Raw genomic sequence first — 18228 nt, forward strand, 5'->3', positions numbered from 1 at the left:
AATTGAAACAACATGTGAAAGCAACGTGTGCTTGCACACGGCAAGTGCCTGCCTATCATGCTAACGTTGGCAGATGTCTGACTAAATGGGCCAAGATGGTTAGAACACTGGAGAGTAGCAGACGTCCGGGGAAGGAAGCCGCCCCGTTCCCCAAGGGCCGGAGAGAGATGGAAAGAGCAGACAGATGTGTGTTCCAAACCCAGCCCTGCCACTCACTGTTGGCACCAGGGAGGGCTAGACATGTATGAATATGACACCTCCATTCTCTGAGTTTGGGCTGGGCAAACAGTCACCAGGCTAGTGACTACATTTCCCAGACTCCCTTGCAGCCAGCTGTGCCTCACCAATAAAGCAGAGCTGGCTGCAAGGGAGCCTGGGAAATGTAGTCACTTCTCTCTACTTCCTCTCTCTCCACCTTCCTGTGGACCGGAGCGCAGATGTGGTGGTGGCGGTGAAAGATCTTCAAATGAAGGAACAAGGTGACACTCCAACAGCGAAACTGGAAGGAACTCTGGCTCCCCTGGCCCACCTCTGGAGCACACTGCTGTGTGAGAGGCCAGTCCACTTTGATCCTGCTTTGGTGACCGCATTCTGAGGTCTCCCTTGGGGCACCTTAACTTTTAGTAACTAGCACACAGCGTGACCTCTGAACAAATCACCTGGTATCCTGGAGCCTCAGTTTCTGCATCTCCGTATCCCTCATAACACCTAGCATGGTACTTGCCACATGATACAAGCTCAATAAATGGCTCTCTGGGCCTGTTTCCCCATCTGCAAAATGGGTACACTAATCATTCCTTTGTGAAACCCCACTTGACACAGAGGACCATACCGTTTGTACACCCGGTACCTATCTGCCAGCCGCCTGAGGTATCAGGGTACTTTGCACCGAGAATGAGCAGAGGTTTCACCTTCCTCTGTCTGGGTGAGTTTGGGCAAGTCCCCTGTTTTGGACGCCATGTGGGAGCTCCCCTGGATTAGAGGCAAAGGACACCTCTGTCTCTACAGGCCAAGGAGGGTGAGGCCACGGAGGAGGCAGCCTAGCGAAGGCGTCTGACCGCACAACGCCTGCTGACTTAGGCGTGAATGAATCAGAGGCACGTGGGTCCCATCACCTCTTCTGCACGCCTGGATTTTAAAACTAAATGTGTGCCAGGGAAAGGGGGAGCAGTTAAAGTGAGTTCTCAAGATCACCCTTCATTTGTCCCACGCAAGTGAAAGAGTTGAAAGGCCAGTCTTTTAAGCTTTTGTCAATCACAGAGCCCTGCGTTAATTAGATACCTAATATGCGTCAGCCCCAGTACTCAGCACACTGTGTATGCTCTCTCCACCGATGCAACAGCCCAGCCCGATGCTCACCACCCTGCAGATGTGAAGACCAGAGAACAAAGTGCCTTGCCCAAGATGACATAGCTAACAAGTTGCTGAGCAGTATGTGAATACAGATCTGCCTGTGGCCAAAAGCCACGTTCTTCGAGGCCACACCTCTAACACTGAATACCTATTATGCTCTCAACGAAGGCTAAGTTCCTTGGAGAACAGCAAGACAAATCAAGTACAAGACTTTCTGTTCCCCGGGTGATTTGAAGAACGTTTTCTTCATGGAAAGTAAAAGGATGGGGTAGGTGTCAGACCTAGGATCAGAGAGCATGGGGTGCTCTGCCTCCTAACTCCCCCATATCCTTCCGCACTTTTCTGTGCCTCTCTGGGCTTCATTCTCCTCACTTATAAAATAGGAACAGCACCAACGTCCCAGAACCACTCAGAAGATTAAAAGAAGGAGAGGGGCGCCTGGGTGCCTCAGTCGGTTGAGCGTCTGACTCTTGATTTCAGCTCAGGTCATGATGCCAGGGCCGTGGGATCGAGCCCTGCGTCAGGCTCTATGCTGAACATGAAGCCTGCTTAAGATTCTCTCTTTCCCCTTCTGACCCTCTCCCCCACTCATGCTCCCTCTCGCTCTCTCTCTCAAATAAAAAATAAAGATAAGGAGATAACAGGTATAAAGATGCTATGAAAACTCTCCAGTACAGGACAAAAGTCAACATTGTTTTCGGATACTCTGGAAGCCTTGCTTGTGTTGTTCAAATGCTCCACTAACATCCATGGGGACAGTGAGCCAAGCACATTTGCTCCCCTGGGACAAAAGGAGCGCAAATGGTGTCTCCTGACGATGTTCCCCACATGTGAAATCCCAGAAGCTCACATGCCCGAGTGCTGGACCATCTGACCTTCCAACGCCGGATGGCAGATGTCAACAGCTTCGTGGCGCTCTGTAGGCACGCTTCTGGCAACAACAATTTCCGTGTGGATGGCATTTCAGAGTTGACAGAGTACTTTCACGCTCGCAAATTCTTTGGAGCGCCTTGGAACCCAGCAACGTAGGGAAGATAATTTGCATATGAGGCAACTGGGGTCCCAAGGTACCAGGAGGTACCACAACTTGCCCAAGGACTTCCATGTTAATAGGGAGAATCCATACTATATAAGCCATGTCTCAGGCCTGTACCTGGGTCTAAAGTTCTTTCCATTTCCTGGCTATTCACCACCTGCTACAGAGGAAACTATGTTTGTTTGAGGCCCAGGTTACAAAACACGGCACATGAACCCTACTCAGTCATTCAGTAAATGTTCACTGAGGATCTTTCCCTGCCCAGTCCCGTGCTGGGCCTTGCAGAGACCAGTGGGCCAGATGCAAGGCCTGCTCTCCAGGGACTCAGTCTGCTGGATCACAGGACCATGGAGTGAGGCTCTGCTGTGCCTCTGCAATCTCTAATTCTTACAACAACACTGCAAAGTGTACATTTGCCCCAAATTTAATAATGGGCAACGGAGGCTCAGAGACACTGACTGATTGGTTCAAAGTCACTCAGCCCATAAGTGGCAGGTGTAGGATTAGATTTACGAAGTCTTTTGGATGCCCAATCTCAGGCTTTTCCTCAAGAACACACAGGACACCTTGACATGTCTTCAACACATAATGTCCGGAGAGGGGCCAAGATGGCGGAACAGCATGAGAGTCTTCTGCTTCTCTCATCCCCAAAATGCAGCTAAATCAACGCCAAACCATCTTACCCACCTAGAAAATCGATCTGAGGATTACCACAACAATCTGCACAACTTGAACCACAGAACTCGGCAGGTACGCTGTGCAGAGGGGTGAACTAGGGGAGAGAGAAGCCGCGGGGGGCAGGGAGCTGTTTTTGCTGGACAAGACGGAGGGGAAGAGTACAGGAAAAGCATTCCCCCCGAAAGCAGCTGGAGAGAAAGAGAGTGGAAACACCCATAAAGGGCTGAACAATAAAGGGAGAAAGGGGAAAGCAGGAAAGAGAGAGTTAGGACTCTATAAACAGGGGAGGGCAGAGTCTGAAACTCCACAGCTCGGTACCAAGCTGGACCCAATGTCCGGAATAGAATTAGAAGTGCCACGGCACCCACTGGGCTCAGTTACATGACATCAAGCGACGATTCAACTAATTTATTTCTTCTTTTGCCCTCTAGGCTGGTGATTTCACGCAATCATAGAGCGTCAGAGAAAAAAAGGGCATCTGGTTAAACCTCCTCACTGTACAGATGGGATAGCTGAGGACGAGAAAGCACATTTTGCCCAACGTCACAGAGCAACTTAACATCAGAGCTGGAAATCAGCGTACGTACGTCTGCATTAAAGCCCCAGTTATTTTCACTCCATCGTGTTGTGGCTGCCCAGCCTAAGGCCTGGCATTTCCTTTCACATTCTTTTTTTTATCTGGAGAATACCACCTGCTTCAGGCAGAGACGGACTGCAGTTCGTCTTTGTGCATCCCGTGCCTGGAGTGCAGAGTGATGCCCCTCCGTGAGTGTGTGATTACTGAACGACAGACGAAATGACCGTAATTATCCCCATTATACAGATGAAGAGACTCAGGGTTCAAAGAGATTAGGGTACCTGTCCAAGATGACATGGCCAAGCCATGATTCACACCTGGTCTTTCTGGCTCTGGAGGCCCTACATGGCTGCTGGCCGGAGGGTGTACGAAAGGCACCAGCCCCCCAGCAACCTGAAGAGGAGGCACGGCATAGGGACCCTGACCTGCACCCTCTTTGTGTTGGAAAGAGCCCTGAGTGTGGGGGTCCTGCAGAAGGACCAGGTGCTGTGACAAGTGTGCAGGGTGGAAAAAGATCCGTCCCAGCGAGGCCCCCCTTGCAGAGGGGCCTCGGGCTCACGTGGCCAAACCAGTCCCACATGTTTGGAAGTGAAGAGCCTTGCTGGGGGCCAGGAGAAAGATCCGTTCTGGGGGTTCTGCCAGCCCTGGAGATGAGGCTGCCAGAGGGAGGTCAGGACAGGGGAAGGACAGATGTGTCCAAGCCCCTGCCAGAGGCCACGCTGGCCCCAGTGAATCCATTCTCTAACCAGAGCCGTAACTCTATTCCAAGCTCAGGCGTTCCGGTTCCCAGATTAGACTGTGGAAAAGTGGTTCCATGTGGACTCTTTAGCTCGGCTGCTTCCTCAGTCCCCGCCCCTGCCCCCCACCTCCAGCCCAGAATTGCAGGGAGGCCATTTCGTGTCAACGCGAGGATGTTGCTCTTTATTTTCTTCTCTCTTGAACCCATAAAAATAACTCTGCCAGACCCAAATATCCGTGTGAGCTCCCAAGAAGCTGGACTGAAACATGTTTGCACGTCGGGACCAAAGCAATCCCACATGTGGCTGCTGAAACGGAGTGTCCTCTACGTGGCAGGTGGCTGCCTTCTTGAATCTCACGGACGAGCACGGAAGGAGGAAGGGACCACATCTGCACCCCGTCCTCTGTTCTTCAAATGGCCCTTCCGTTTGATTTGTCGTCTTAGTTTTGCAGATGGAAAAACCTAAGGCTCAGAGACATGGGAACGGTTCAGTCATTTGATCACTCCGCACTCTGCAAATGCGTATCATTTCCACCAATGCGCTCGGTGCAGATTTTTGTAGGGAAAACCCTTTCTTTTCTGCTTTATGAAAGGATTCACTAATGGATTCCCTGGGGTGTTCCATGCAAAGTTTCCCAAAGCGTATAAGGTAAAAGACTAATTCTATGAGGGCTTAATAGGCATTTGGGGAAGTCTATGCACAAATTAACCTGGAAATCACTGATTAAACAACACTTCCTTAGGAGATCACTGATTAAAGAAACTCAACAATGCAGGATTTTCTTAAGTATGGGCGTTTTCAAAGTTTGTAATTGGCTAAAGTATATTTGAGTCTCCCAGCAGAGTATAAAGCATGCAGTCTTTTCCCAAAGTTATGAGCGAGAGTTCTAAGAAAAACTGTCTTGGAAACACTTCCCCAGTATATTTGGTTGACTCATATGAAATTGCCAACCCACGGCTGTCTTTTTATCTACAAAACGGCATTTCCATATGGTTCAACGTGACGTGCACAGCAGGGTTTTTCTCAAGTGTTTTGTGACTCCTTTATCTGATTTCATAATGTGATGGGGTTCGTAGGCCCCGAGCCCCTTAAAGGGTACTTGACGTGTTGCCTTTTATGTGCTCACTGTTAGAGCTGGAAATGGTCCTGGGGAGGGGTGGCCCAGATGGCTACTCTCTGCCCAAACCTGTGCCTGTCCTTCCGTACTGAAGCAGCCACGTAAGTAGAGGCTGTCTTGCCAGAGCTCGAGCCCCCAGGTGGGTGTGGGGGCTGGGGGCCGCTATGGAGAATGAGCACAAGGATACACGTGACCGCCAAGCGGAGGGAAGAGTCAGGTGTCTTCTCCATCCTCTCCTTGCCCATCTTCTGGCCAAACACATAGATCTCCAGAGTCCCAGAGGCTGGCAGATCCACAAGAGGGAAGGGAACTCAGTCCTGATTCACCGCCTGGTGGAAAGCCACCCACCAACTAAGCACACCTATGTTGAACTTTTAGGTGAGGGAGAAAGAAACGGATTGCTTTAAGCCACGGAAGCTTGGGAGGTGTTGTTGACATCGCGGAAGGAAGTGTCAACGTAACCAACACAGTAAAGTTGGGAGCAGGTGGTCAGAGTGGCCGTCCAGGGCCCTGAAGGTGGGTAAGAGGATAGAGCAAAAGAGGACCACCCTCAGCAAGGCTCACACGACAAAAGGGTCACCAGCCAGGATGGCCGGACCGGGCTCACGCGCGCAGAAGCTCTCTTAGTCAGTGTGGGCGGCTACAACAAAACGCCATCGATGGAGTCACTTACAAACAACAGGCGTTTCTCCCTCATAGTTCCAGAGGCTGGGAAGTCCAAGATCAAGGCCCTGGAAGATTTGGTGTCTGATGAGAGCCCATTCTTTGGTTCACCTGGTAGAAGGGACAAGACATCTCTTTGGACTCCCTTTTAAAAGGGCGCTAATCCCATTTATGAAGACCCTGCCCTCATGACCCTAATCCCCTCCCAAAGGCCCCAGTTCCAAATACCGTCACACTGGGGATGTGTGATGAATGGGGTGGGGGGAGAGCAGACAGGGGAGACATGACATTCAGTGCCTAGCAAAAGCCAATGTCATTTGTAGGAAGCATAATATGAATGGAATGCTGGGCTGATCATAGGGCTATTATTCAAAACACTAAGCATCGGTTGAGACCCTGACACCTTCCTCCCACTCATACCCCCCCGTGTCCAATCAGGCCCCACAGAGTTCTGGGGATTGTATGTCCTCCATCCTATGACCCTGTCTCCTCCTCATCCCTTGTGCCCTAAATACACGGCCTCCTTCAGATCTCCCAAACACCAGCCTCACACTAGCCCCTCTAAAGCTGCACATAGGAAGATTTCCAAGGGGTTTTCTTGGCATTGAAAACCTAACCATGGCTCTCCCTGTCTAAACCCTTAAGCAGATCCCAGTATCCTCAAAATAAGTCTACGCTTATGGAGTAAAGGCAGAAGAAGGTGAGCTTTGGAGGCATACTCCTCTGGGTCTGATCCCTGACCTCCCCACCTCCCCACCTGCATGACCCTGCACGCGGACCTTATGCTTTTGATTTTCCTTTTCTTGACCAATAAAGTAGACCACACCGCAATGCCTTGCATGTAGAATGTCCTCCTCCTTAATCAGCTTTCTTGCTTTCCCATGCATGGAGCAAAGGACACTAAACATGGAGGTGGGAAGCCTGATTCGAGGCTGACCACTAGCACAGCACTTGCACGGAGTAGGTGCTCCAGACGTGCACCTGCCAGATGGGTCAATGCCAAAGCCCTGACTCCCTGTCATGCATGGCTCTACTCCAGCTGCTACACTTGGGTTCCTTTCCAGGCAGGAGAAGGCGGTTGTTACCGGAGAGTGTGCTACACTTTGCTGTCTCTGCCATGTCCACGAGGTGTCCCCTAAAGAAACTTCTCTGCCCATCGGAGAAGCAGACTGGGTCGCACTGGGCATGCAGCCCTGGGGTCTACCAGCTAATTGGCCTCTAAATCAGGCAGGCAAGATCTTACGGTCCGGTCTGCTAATCTTTGAAAATGAGACACAAGGGGAAACATTTACCTCCCCAAAGCACACATCTGCTCGGCAGTTTCTGAGGATGAGCCCGCGGAGAGACACCTCCCTCTACGAGGGCTCCCAGGAGAGGCCAACAATGTGTGCGGCCTTTTCCCATGAAGGAAGGGCCAAGTTCCCAGAGATGGCCCCCAGTCACCCCTCCCTCAAGGATCATGCTAAGATTCTCCTAACACACCTGCTTTTCCTTCCTCTGGCCTGGACAAGTCCTGTCTCCGAGGTGGTTCATCCCATCCTGATCTTAATGTTCTAAAATAACATTGTATCCATTTCAGCCTCAGGGTTCTTAGGGTGCATCACAGCGGCCCCTTTATTCTACTTATGCTCTTCCACTAACAAAAACTATGGGACAAGGACAGGGGAAGAAGTGGTTCTCACACTCATACGAAAACCCCACTGGGCAGGTGGTTGTTGCATATAGCAGGAAGCGTCCTCATTCACCATGCATTTTCAAACCATGGGATAACACCATCGCGAAGTTCCAAGTAACCATATTTAGACGTCGAACTTCTCCACATAACTCGACAGCTTCCTAAGTTGGTTACAATAATTAAATAACTGAAGTGTCCTACATTACCAACTGGAGATCATAGCTACAAGGTCCCTTCCTTGCAACTGGGAGTGGCCATGTGACTAAGTGCAACAAAAGGATACATAACACAGAAATTTGTTAGAGGGTTTCTGGGGGAAGATGTTCTCTCCTGATAGAGAGACGCTGCTCTGGCATCTCTGGCTGCCCCTTGGCCTCCTGTCTTTTTAAATTTTTTTTTTTTTAATATTTATTCATTCTTGAGACAGAGAGAGACAGAGCATGAATGGGGGAAGGTCAGAGAGAGAAGGAGACACAGAATCCAAAACAGGCTCCAGGGTCTAAGCTGTCAGCACAGAGCCCGACGCAGGGCTCGAACTCACGGACCGCGAGATCATGACCTGAGCCGAAGTCGGACGCCCAACCGACTGAGCCACCCAGGCGCCCCCTGGCCTCCTGTCTTTGAAAAGAGCCCTTTGAGGACTATTTAAGGTGAGGTGGCCCTATTTAAACCATGAGGCAACAAGCCTAAAGACAAAAGCCAGCGTTCTGAGAAAGAGACACAGAAGGGTGGGATGAGGCTGGTTTGGGGTTATTTGTTTTGTTTTGTTTTGTTTCGTGTGTGTGTGTGTGTGTGTGCGTGTGTGTGTGTGCTTTTGTTCTGTTTTGTTTGTTTGCCACTGAACCAGACCAGAACCACCTACTTTGCAAGCCATTGTTAGGCAGGTACACTCAAAGTCTCTTAACGAATGCCTCGTGCATTATCAGCCCACAGTATTTTAATAATACCTTGGGACATGAGAGGACCACAAGGTGAGTAGACAATTCAGGGGCTAAAAGTAGAAAATAAACCTTTATAAAAATGGGACAATATGTAATTGAATGTTTAATATTATCAATACGGGCCCTTGTGAAAGCCTCTGTAGAACAGGAATAATAATATCTGGTGTGGGTTTGTTCCAAGGATTCCGCGAGTTAATACAGGCAGAATAAAGTTAAAAGTGCCAGGCACAGAGCAAGTACTATCTAATAATAACTATCAAGTTAATCAGTAAAAAATGTAACTTTCTTTAATAAAGAGTATAAGTCTGGGTACCGGATTTGGAATCAGAAAACCTGGCTTCTGGAGGGACACTTGTTCGTGGCTATTTCAGGACAATGAAATCTCAATACAATAGAGGCCCCTGGTCAAAGCGTGTTGAAAGTTTGATAAATCATATGAATTCTGAGCTTTCACATGTTGCCAATTCAGTAATGAAATAAATGTATCACTGGAAGTCTAAAAAGGCTTTAAAAATACGCCTGTACATAAAATGGAACATTTGGTTGTGCAACTAAGGAAGAGCCTGGAAGTTTTTAAGTAATTTCATATGAAATTGATTTTCCTTTCCTAAAACAATAGCTGGACAATGACAGTATGAGCACAAATGTAGAAGAAGACAGAGAAGATGGACAGTGCCTAGGCGGGTCCCCCCAATGCCCTGCTGATGTGCCTCTAGGTAAGTCCTTTCCCATCCCCGGGACTCAGTTTCCTCGTTTGTAAATTGAGTAGTGTAGGACACAACAGCCCTTATCCCATCTCCAGTCCTCAGCTGTGGGACCAGAAACAAGGGACTTACTTTCTCTGAGCCCCACGAAATGGGAATGAAAATTGGGAATGAAAAAAAGAGCAACTTCACCGGAAAGCTGTGAAGGTCAAATGTCAGAACACGTGAGAACATTCCAGGCACAGGGTAGATGCTTAATAAATGTTGGTTGGAGCCTAGTACGTTGTCTATCCCAGTCCCAACATTCTGTGGTTCTGTATAAAGTGGGGCCCGTAGAGGCAATGGCAAAAAAGAGAGGACGTGTTCTTTGTCCCACAAAAGCATGCCCCAGACAGGATGGCCTGGGCCTTCCCAGGTGGCCAGGGCTCCCTTGTGAATGGTCCAAAGGCCCTTGGCCAACGTTTAGCACGAGAGACATTTATTAGGCCCAGGAGACAAAGACGGTCCATAAGGTCCCCTGGGTTCTGGTATAAGGAATGTTAGACAATAGACACGGGGAAGGTATAAGCTATGAGAGACTTCTACAGGACGTCATCAGTGCCTGCGGGTCTATGACCAGAATTCCCACAGTCACAAGGTCAGGTCGGGAAGCCAAGATTGGACATGAAAACATTCACTAACGGACTCACCACCTAGAAAAGTACCCTCATTCATACAGCACCACACACACTCACACACACTGACGCTCACTGTTTGACACGAACAATTACGACCCACAAAGAAGTGGATGGGATGGGCAGAGCGCTTCTCCTTTATGGTCAAATGTGCCACCTCTAACAACACGAGGAACGTGCAATGCAAATGGCCTTCAAAGTCATACTGAAACATACAAAAGACGTCAGATGTCACGAAGTCAGTGAAAGTGATCTAAGGATCTGCATGAATCACAGGCAGAGTCCATGATAAATGACCAGTTAGCCACCAAAGCCAAGAAAATCGAAAAGGATGATCTCACAATAGATGTCTCGAAGGAGAGTGTTTCTTACATAAGTGAAGATCAAGGAAAAATTAATGCGCCTTTTACTCTATTTACACAAATCACCCTTTTGATCACGTTGCAAAAGTCAGAAGTAAACAACACATTTTGTGCTCGCATACAATGGTATCAGGAAAACCGTACCAAAGGAACCAACATTCGCTTTGTTCTTGACTCACCGTAAGCCTCTCACATGTGATGGCAACGCAATCTAAACTTTGTTAAATGCAAAACAAAATAAACATGATGATAATTTTTGTTCGTTCTTCAGAATAATTTCCAATCACACTTTTCATCCTTTTCTACCATTCACTATGAAACCATAGTCCTTATTTTTAAGTTTACTAATTGTATGTGACTAATTTCAAATATGAGGACCTCTTTTATATGGTCAGACGAACAAGAACCAACTCTACACTGAATCCAGCCCTGGCTGGGCTCCGGGCTCTGAGGATCTGGGGATGAGTACATCAGACAGAGGAAACAGCTTGTACCAAGGCTCTGGGGCAGGAAAGCCTTCGATGCACTTGAAGCGGGGAGGAAATGAGTAAAAGGAAGAGTGGGACAATACGAGTGACAGGGGTCAGCAGGGATCAGCTCAAGCAGGGCTGTAGTCCCTGACAGGGAGTTAGAGTAAAAACTCGAAGTGCCCTGGGAGGTGACCAAAGAGTATGAAGCGGATGCTCTGCCTGGAGCATCTGGTGAATAGAGATGCCCCTCCAGGAGACCAGGCGGCAGCAGCAGATCTGGAAGGTGATGCTGAGCTCGTGGTGGGAGGGACAGTTTGAGCTGCCTGGAGCCTTGCACGTGCACACGCCCAGCGGGCATTAGATCCAGGGTTCCGAAGGTGGTCAGAGACGTATGACCTTCAACTGTGCCCTGAGGACAAGGACTTGGGAATTTTCAGTATGGAGGACACAGCCGAAACCATGCTTATGAGTGCACCCCCCCCCATACACACACACACACAAAGAGAACATGTAAACCCACAAACGGAAACTCCCGGAGGAGCTGAGAAAGACTGTCCCCTCCTCAGATGACTCAGGCTGCCTATTGTTCCCAGATCTCCAAGCAAAACAGAAGACTGTGGATGGAAATGAGAGAACACTTTTATGGCAATGGAATATATCTGTGTGCCCTCTCCACGTCAGAAGGCTAACGTGTTAATCAGCTTGGCTTGTCACATGTCGCCGATTCCCCAACGAAATAAAAGCTCTGACTTTGATCTTTCAGGAAAAACTTGAATGGGTCAAAATAAGCTTTTTCTCCTTGTAAACAAAAGAAAGTTCTCTGATTGTGCAACTGGGTACAAGGCCAGCCAATGTTAAAGAATCTCATACGAAACCACCCTCCCCCCCACCCCCACCCCCTCTCCACCACCCGGACTTCAGCCCTAAAATAATACGTCACATGTTAGGTGGCAAAGTTGAGTAAGAAAAGGAATAAAATGGGTGTCAGGAGGCCCAGGACCTAACTTTTGCTCAGCCATTGACAGGTGTGGAGACCCGGGACAAAAGGGGGGGTGGTTATGTTTTAAGTCTCTTAACCGTGTTAAGGGGGTGCAATTCTATAAATAGGCAGGCTAGTGGGCCTCTAAGTCTCAGCGAACTGCTATAATATCCCAGGCCCATATGTACCTTTTCTCATTTTAATGCACACGGCATCCCTACGAGGCAAGCATTGCTGATGCCAATTTGGGGATGGAAAGACTTAAGGTCCCTAAACGGCCAGTGTTAGCGTGGACAGAATTCGGGCTTTGGTGTCAGAGAAACCTGGGTTTTAATCGATTGTAATACTGTGCCAGTAGTCAATGTGTTGCCTCTCAGCCCTGGACTCACCCTCATTGGCAGGCTTCGTGATGGCGGTGCGGGACCCTGGGAGCAGTTCTCCTCTGCCAGCAGGTGGAATGCTAGGCTTTGTCAGTAGAGGGCGCTAGAGGGACACACATATACACACACACACACACACACACACACACACAGAGGAAGGCGGCTCTGGTCTTCCCGGGTCCATTGGTTTGCCCTTTTTTTTTTTTTTTTCTTTTTTTATGCTCCTGGGGTGAAGAGCAGCCGGCATGGAAAGAACACCCAGCAGTCCCACTGGTGCCAAGTTTCACTGGCACCCCAAAAGGCAGCTCTTCAGCAAATAGCAGCCCTCTGGCGAGCAGCTTCCAGGGGTCTCAGTCACACACCAGAAGACAGATCCCCAGAGAGTGTTGTCTGCACCCCAGGGGCTGGTGTCATCGGAGGCGCCTCAGTAGACCTCTCCACCATCCAGCGGAGTGCAGCCACACCCGCTCCAGAGAGGTCTGAATCTCAGCCGGGGGGACCGGGGTCCTGTCCCTAATCTGTTCCTTCCTTGCATAACTGTGTTCATCTATTCACAACACTTCTGCCACCAAGCGTGTAGGGGTTTTCCCACACCAGCCAATTCTCCCACAAGACTGCCTGTGACCAGACGCCAGCCATAAGTCCCAAGTTGTTGCCCATACGTCTGAGTAACTGGCTATAAATGGGGGACTCCCAAAACCCCTTGTGCAGGTTTGATCATGTGCTATGAGGGCTCACAGAGCTCAGGGAAACCCTTACTTATATTTACTGGTTGGTTATAAAAGATATCATGAGGGATACAGATGAACAGCCAGATGAAGAGGTGAGATCTGGGTGAGATCTGGAAGGGTCTCGAGCACAACATCTTTTGTCCCAGTGGGGTTGGGGTATGCCACCGTCTTCGCACATGGATGTGTTCACCAACCAGGAAGTTCTCCAAACCCCATAGTTTAGGAATTTTTAGGGAGGCTTCAGCCCATAGACATGATCAAGCTTTACTCAATCTCCAACCCTTTGACCCTCCCTGGCGCGTAGGGCGAGGGGCTGAGAATTCCAAGCTTCTAATCATGCTTGGTCTTTCTGGTGACCAGGACCCATGCAGGAGCCCACCAAGGACTGTATCATTAGAACAAAACACACTCCTGTCACCCGGAAAATCCAAAGGATTTAGTAGTTGTGTGGCAGTGGCTCCTATCGCCTCCATTTCTCAGGAAATTGCAAGAGTTTTTAGGAGTTCGGTGTCAGGATCTGGGGGCAAAGAGCAATATATCTATTTCTTATTATTTCACAGGTACCCTGCCTCAAGCCTAGAGGTAGAGACTCCGTTTCTGCCTTCTTTAGTGTTATCTTTACCCCTTAGTAGTTAAGATTTCCTGTCATTTTGCAATTCTTTATATAAGACTTTCCCTATTCAAATTCCTGTGTGGCTTCTACCTTCGGACTGGACTCTGATATGCTCGGAGAAAGTTACTTACCGTCTCTGAGTTTCGATTCTATCTTATGGAAATGGAAATAATAATAATCCTTCTCTGATAAATTGTCATAGAAAATTAGAGCTGTTGTAATGTTCACCAGTTGGAAGGTGTTAGTACAAGTACTCAGTGGTTGAAGCTTTTTTTTTTTTTTTTCATTAATTTATCCAAGGTCTGGATAAATTGTCAGCAGTAGGTGAGCGGAGGGGCTGGTGCCCGCCCACCCAACCAGAGGCAGCCCATGACTGGGCGTTGCAGGGGTGCTAGAGCCCGCCCACCCTACCAGAGGCAGCCAATAATTGGGCGTTGCAGGCGTGCTAGTGCCCAGCGACCCCAAATTCAGGGCTCCCCCAGGGGTGACTTGGCTCCGGAACTCCTACACCAGCCTGGCCAAAACTTTCTTAGAAGTGAGGTGCGGTCTGAAACCTTCTTGCCACCCCTCACCTTCCTCCCCCTCTGTTTTCCCAAGTGACAGAACTGAGTCACGTCTGCAGGCTCCCCGTGCCTAGTAGGCTGCTCTCTCCCCTGTATCCTTCACAAGCCTTTCCCCAATAAAGCTCTTGAACTTGGCATCTGCCTCTCAGAGGATCTGAACTGACATTTTCTCTTAGCTGATGTTGTGTTCGCAGATGATCCCCAAGTAAGACGCCTGTTTTACTTCCCACTGCAAAGGAGCCATCTGGGAGGACCAGCATGTGTATACTGAAGCCTCAACTTCCCTGTTTTCTCTCTCTCTCTCTCTCAGATCTCACCTGGCTCTCTTGACTTCCGTCATGCTGACCGCTCGCCGCGTCTAATCGGACACACACACGGGCAAGCGCACACACATGTGCACACATGAGCCACGCACACTGCCGTCTCCCTCCCAGGACTCGTCATCCTCCCCCACCTCTTGCAACAGGCGGGGCATGGCCCCTCAGACCTATCCCGAGAGTCTCTCTCCCACCCCGAACTGCCTGCAGACAGCTCCCCGCAGCCTGCACCCCCCACTCTGGGCAGGACCGGAACTCCAAAACGCAGCTTCCGTTGAGCTTACCTCCCTCGAGGCAAGGCCAGAAGGGGCCCAACAAGGCACCCTCTGAGTGACCGTTGCAGAAATCCCTACCTTAAACAGTGACAGGGACCAAGGTGGGAGAAATCCACATAGCTGAGAACAAGCACCAAATCCAGGAGAGGCAGAGGCATGTCCCAAATGAGTCAGGGAGTCAGGAGCTCAGGATCCAGAATGAGCGGCTCAAACGCAAGAGCAGAGCTTCCCGAAAGATTGTCTCAGGCACAAATAGGACCAGCGTAGGGTCTGGTGAGGGTCTCGGGGATGAGGCCAGCCTGACCTAGAGGGAAGCTGGGTTGGATAATTAGTCACTGTGCTGCACTGCTCAAGCCTCAGCCCTCGGGTTGCTCTGGAGGGCAGGTGGCTACCCAGTGTCCCCTCAGGTGAAGCCCCACATGGACCTTCCTCTGCTACATTGGCCTCATTTGCTCTACTGGGCTGTCACTTCAATGTCCCGTTTGTCCTCTGTTCCCTGCCACAAGCATCTCTCCGACTCCTTCCGGATGCTGCAGAGGGCTGGACACGGACGCACAGCTCCAGCCACTAATGGGTTAAGTGCTGCTCTTTTTCTCCCAGACCTTTTAACAACCCCGCCCCCAAAACACGGGGCGGGGGGGGGGGGCGTGGGACCACATCTAGGCCCTTCACCATTGCCCCCCTGGCCACCTCCACCCTTTTTACTCACACAGCCACTCAATCCTTAACCAGCCATGGCTTTCTCCCTTTTTCTAGTCCAAGCCCCTGAGGCCCCTGTAGGGCTCAAGGTCAAGTCTATGTGATCGGAGGTAAATGACTTTCCTGCTCCTGACCTCAGATCTGCCTCTTAGATGGATGAAGTGTATCCTCTCTAGATCATCCCCCAGGGCCGTCCCAAGTGGGGAATCCCATAGCCACTTGGCTCTATAATCCCATGGCCACTTGGTCCCACGATCCCGTAGCCACTTGGGTCCCAGTGTCCCTCGTGCAAACACTGCTTCTGTTTTCCCTTTCTTGTTCTCACAATGAGAAAGGGGCCATGAGGTCAGGCCACATCACCCACCTCCTGGTGCCCATGGCCACCTACAAGCTCTCAGTAAAGAGACTTCCTGTCCCGATATAAAGAGGACTTCCTCCTCCCCCCACTGCTCTGTTCTAGTGCAGTGGCTGGGACAGCGGCCTCCCCACCAGATTCACAGGAGATGAAAGACATCCTGCCCCATCATCCCTACTCAGATGCAGACCTCAGCACACACTGACAGCGACACATGGGTCACACAGCTGCTCGGTCTCTCACAGACACACACGCTCGCCCTCCCTGCCTAATATCCAGTCCTTTCCTGTCTTCAGACACACACAAGCCCTCAGTGCTCTGGCTCACATTCCTTCTCTCTCTCTCTCTCTCTCTCACACACACACACACACACACACACCCAGACCCATCCCTTCCCGTCATGCCCAGGCCCTAGGGCACTACAGCCAAAAGAACGAAGACAGCGATGTTGCCTAGGCACTGGCTAATGTTCTCAGGTGATAGAACACCCAAAGAATGCCCGCCAGCGCCCGGTCTGGAACAGAGCTGGCGAGGGGCTCCGAGGGAGAAGGGGGGTGTGGGAGACGCCGAGCCAGCAGGAGCAGCACTGTCTTCCTCCGGCGCGGGTGGGAGAGGCTGGATCCCTGGATCACTTCTGTAGCCCTCAGAAAATGTATGTACCCCCTCCACTAAGGGGGCATTTCCTTAGCCACCTTCCTCATTCTAGCATAGTAACCCACATTGCTGTGTCCTTATTCCGAGTTAGGGGCTGTGAGAAGCACGGGAATAAGTGAGTGAGTGTTCACTTTGACCTCACAAAGTAAATGTTGCCATCACTGTTTCCACAGAAGAAAAAACCGAGGATTGACTAAGAGTAGTTCATTTATTTAAGGATTAATGTTTTATTTTAAATGTTTTTTAAGTTTATTTTTCAGAGAGAGAGAGCGTGCGCACGGGGGTGGGGAGGGGCAGAGAGAGAGAGAGAGAGAGAGAGACACGGAATCCGAAGCAGGTTCCAGGTTCTGAGCTGTCAGCACAGAGCCCGACACGCGGCTCGAACTCCCGGACCGAGAGCTCATGACCCGAGCGGAAGTCAGACGCTTAAGCGACTGAGCCACCCAGGAGCCCCAAGGATTAATTTTTTCAATTAATCAAGAATTTAAAGGAGCTTGCCCAAATTCACCCAACAGGTCAGGAAGGAGCTGGTATTCAACCTGTGGGAGCCCCAAGCCCACAAGATTAACCCCCAGGCTCCCTCACTCCGGGACGTAACCAGAGCCAAGTGCAAACCTTAGCCCTCCCGTTGACTGACCGTGTGACACCAAGCAGGCTCCGTCACCTCTCTCAGCCCCCATTTCCACGCTGGTGCGCTGAAGATAACAGCATCTGTTTTGCAGATTTGTAAGGATTACGAAGGGTTTATCAAAAGCGCTTAGCACACTGCCTGGCCCAGAGTAGGTCTTCAACCGTGTCTCATCTCTGCCTTCCTGTAAAATTACCATAGGCTCTTCAAAGACCAAAATGAGCCCACGCGGTAACAGCCTAAGCCTGGGATGCCAGATTTGGAGAAGGCCAGGGGTGAGAGTTTTTCAAATGTCGCCTTTAGGATAAATAAAAAACCGCGTGTTCCTTCCTACCCCAGGGTTTAGCCATATGGAACTCATTTCTCTGAGGGGGGTACGGTCTGAAGCCATGGGCGGGTCCAAGTTCAGTTGCGACCTCTCGATGAATGACAGCAACAGAAGGGGGCATTCGAATGAACACTAACACCTCCTGATCGTCTCGCACTTTACAGTTTTGCGGCGGCCTGTGCACCCATTCTCTGTTGCGGGCTCACAACCACCCTCCGGGGCTGGTGGCGAGGTCACGGATGTCTAGGCTGATGTCGTCTCCAGCTGACCAATGAAAGAATGAGACCCAGGAGGGGGCACGCCATGCCCGTGGTGAGACCCAGGCCCACTGACAGTGGCCTCTCCCGGGGGACGGGGAGGACAGGAGGAGCAGGGGACTTCCTGTTGGTAATAGCAGTGGCCAATACCCATTTGCCAGCAGGGCTGGGGACAAGGCTGAAATGAGAAAGACAGCTCGGGTACAAAATCGAAAGAGAAAATAAATAAATAAATAAAAAATAAAAACAAAAACAAAAACAAAATCGAAAGAGGCCAGCAAGCACGGGGTGAACGCATCCTTGACTTTGGCCCCCAAAGCCCCTCCCCCTAGTCCTGGCCCTGTTTACCAGGCTCTGTTCTAAATGCCTTATACGCATCAACTCATTTAGTCTTCACCACAAACCACAGGGTAGTCGCCGTGTCATTACGTCTCACACGCACCCCTTTTAGGCGGGGGG

At 50.2% G+C, this 18228-nt stretch overlaps 1 long non-coding RNA gene across 1 annotated transcript; it reads right to left on the reverse strand.

Annotated features, from left to right (window-relative positions):
* Positions 1-4537: 4537 nt before the first annotated feature.
* On the reverse strand, positions 4538-15965 carry LOC131504687 (uncharacterized). Its single transcript, XR_009258115.1, has 4 exons — positions 14927-15965; positions 12317-12452; positions 6175-6275; positions 4538-4845 (listed from the first exon to the last, which is right to left on the reverse strand). It is a non-coding gene; the product is annotated as an uncharacterized LOC131504687 (long non-coding RNA).
* Between the last annotated feature and the right edge of the window lie 2263 nt (positions 15966-18228).

This window comes from Neofelis nebulosa, chromosome 2, assembly GCF_028018385.1.
Source record: "Neofelis nebulosa isolate mNeoNeb1 chromosome 2, mNeoNeb1.pri, whole genome shotgun sequence".
NCBI lineage: Eukaryota > Metazoa > Chordata > Mammalia > Carnivora > Felidae > Neofelis > Neofelis nebulosa.